This window comes from Echinops telfairi, unplaced genomic scaffold (genome assembly GCF_000313985.2).
Source record: "Echinops telfairi isolate 266 unplaced genomic scaffold, ASM31398v2 ScPeMD7_8;HRSCAF=38, whole genome shotgun sequence".
Taxonomy (NCBI): Eukaryota; Metazoa; Chordata; class Mammalia; order Afrosoricida; family Tenrecidae; genus Echinops; species Echinops telfairi.
In genome coordinates, this window is record NW_022103905.1 from 2,443,936 (window position 1) to 2,447,108 (window position 3,173).

The window sequence follows — 3,173 nt, forward strand, 5'->3', positions numbered from 1 at the left end:
ACACCTAGATTGCTTTTCTAACCTTACAAAAAATATAAGGCATAGACTGTTGTTTTCATGCCATAAACCAAGGGAAAGACTTTATTTCTATATTTTGAAGCTTTAACAACCAAAGTTGGAGGCAACTAAACAGAAAGAAGGAGCTTCCATCCGTGAGACTGAGACAAATGTCCTATCTACCAGGACCTCACAAGTGACCTTTCCAAAAAACCTTCCCATAAAAGGAGGCTAACAGAAGTTAGAGCTACAGCATTTTCTCCCTGATGCAGAATCTTCAGTAGCTACCTGGGAAGCATGCTTTTCCTGTAATAAATGGATCCTAAACTTACAGAACCCAGAGATGAATGCCCAAGTGTTTAAAATGCTCTTTTGGGCCCCACTCTTTCGACCTCTGCCGCCGGTGCCGCCGCCGGGAAAGCAAGGAAGCGGGAGGGGAGCCCACGCCGCCTGTCACCCGAGCCCTCCAGCCGCGCCTCCCTCAAGACTCAAGATGTTCGCCTGCGCCAAGCTCGCCTGCACCCCTGCTCTGATCCGAGCTGGATCCAGAGTTGCATACAGACCAATTTCTGCATCAGTGTTATATCGACCAGAAGCTAGAACTGGAGAGGGCTCAGCAGTGTTTAATGGGGCCCAGACTGGCGTGTCTCCACTAATCCGAAGGGAGTTTCAAACCAGTGCAATCAGCAGAGACATTGATACTGCTGCCAAATTTATTGGTGCAGGTGCTGCCACAGTAAGTGGCTGGTTCTGGTGCTGGTATTGGAACCGTCTTTGGCAGCCTCATCATCGGTTATGCCAGAAACCCTTCGCTGAAGCAGCAGCTGTTCTCATATGCTATCCTGGGATTTGCCTTGTCTGAAGCTATGGGTCTCTTTTGTTTGATGGTTGCTTTCTTGATTTTGTTTGCCATGTAACAAAAATGAATGGTTAGAGATGTTGGCATTCATACTAATTACGGAATGGATATAATTCTGTCTATCTAACTGTGACTCCGAAAACTAGTGTTGGTGTCATAGAAATGTATGTTCTTCCCAAAGTCATTTCATTAAAGATGAAAACTTTAAAAAAAATAAAAAAATAAAATAAAATAAAATAAAATGCTCTTTTGACCAGTGAAGCATCTTCGCATCTACATGTGATGGATCAATTAATTTATTTTAGTTCATGGAGCATTTATTAACCATACCGGATGCAAGTATATATACTCAATTATAGAGATCTAAGAACTGAAGAGAATATTCTCTCATCTAGATTACTGTAAGCAAACAAACAAAAAACAAATAAAATCATACTTGTACCCATAAAAAAAAAATCTCCCCTCCCAAATACTCTGTTCTTCCCACATATGCTCATGGGTTTTTAATCTATTCTTTATATTTCAACAAGTGTGCACTTTTGAAAATGCAATTGGAACCACATCACTGCCCTTATTAAAGCCCCCAGTGACTTCCTGTTGTGTGATACCTGCTTCTATAGCTTCTTTGGTGCCATATTCCCTGTGATAATTAGGTTTTGTGTCGACTTGGCTGGGCCATGGTTCTCCATAGTTTGGTAGTAATTCTCCATAATGGAATCTAACATAACGTAATCAATTCCATAAGTACCCAGCAGTTGAGTGGAATGTGGCCCCCTTGATCAAGTCACAGCCCTGATGCATTTAAAAGGCAGCCTCCTCTGGGATGTGACCTGCCTCTTGTTAAGCAGACTCTGTGGGGAAACGTGTCACTTCTGCTGGGCTGGATCCTGCATCAGGTTCGTGGGCCTGCTGCCATAATGCCTGTTGATTCCAGGAAACATCAGTGGACTGCCAACTTTGGATTCATTCAACTCTGTATCCACCAGCCTGTGTTCTTCTTACTTCATCAGCCCTTGCAGCTACACAAGTCAGGAGAAAGCTCCAGCTTAACATCTGACCCATAGACTTGAACTGCACTGGACTGACCCGCTTCAACAACTGTGTGAGCCACCTTCTGGACATAAATATCTTTCTATATACACACATATAAGCACCGCTGGTATTGCTTCTTTAGAAAACCCAGCCTAAAACACACACCATTCATTAAATCTCCACAACCTAACTTTTCCCAACTGACTGGAAGAGACCCATATATGTGCCCATCCCAAAGGAAGGTGACCCAAGAGAATGCTCAAAGTGTAGAACGATATCACTGATATCACAAATAAGTAAAATTTTACTCAAATCATCCAACAATGGTTACAGCAGCACATTGACGGGGATTGCCAGAAGTTCAGACGGGATTTTAAAGAGGACACGGAACAAGGCATATAATTGCTGATGTCAGATGGATCTTGGCTCAAAGCATAGAATACCAGAACGTTGTTTACTTGTGTTTCACTGACTATTCGATTGTGTGGACCATAATAAACTGTGAATAGCCGTGAGAACAATGGGAATTCCAGAACACTTCATCATGCGCATGCTGGATTTGTACATGGATTAAGAGGCAGTTGTGCGAACAGAACCAGGGAAGACTGCATGATTTAGAATCAGGAAAGGTGTGCATCAGGGTTGTATCCTCTCACCATACTTGTTCAATCTGTATGCTGAGAAAATCATCAGAGAAGCTAGATTTGATGAAGAAGAGTGTGGTGTCAAGACTGGAGGAAAACTTATGAACAACCTGTGCTATACAAATGACACAACCTTGCTTTATGAAAATCCCTTGCTTGAGGTAGTGAAGCACTTGCTGACGAAGATCCAAGATCATAGCCTTCAGTGTGGATTACAATTCAATGTAAAGAAGGCCAAAATCTTCACAACTGGACCAATTGGTAACATGACAATAAATTGTGTTAGTCTGGGAAGACTAGGAAAACAAATTCATAGACACTCGTGTGTAAGAAAGAGCTTTATATACAAGAGCAATCGAATACAGTAGAGCCCCAGTACTTGACCACATCAGTACTAGACATAATCAGATTTCAACTTGAAATGCCCAGAAATTTTTGCATCGGAGCTCCAACAAAACATTGGAATCCTACCCGACACATATGATTTTTGTAAACAAAAGTAGTTTGTGTTTCGGTCACTCAGCATTAGTTGGCATTGTTAGTACATGTTGTTTAAACCTTTTGTGGCTGTGTTCCAAGAGTTTTGCTATAATTTTCTTAGTTTTGTGGCTTTTGTACTGTTTTTAGATAAAAAACATAGG

At 41.7% G+C, this 3,173-nt stretch overlaps 1 pseudogene; it reads left to right on the forward strand.

Moving 5' to 3' along the window:
• Nucleotides 1–475: 475 nt before the first annotated feature.
• LOC101647647 lies at nt 476–1,061 on the forward strand (annotated as a pseudogene).
• The last annotated feature ends 2,112 nt before the right edge of the window (nt 1,062–3,173 follow it).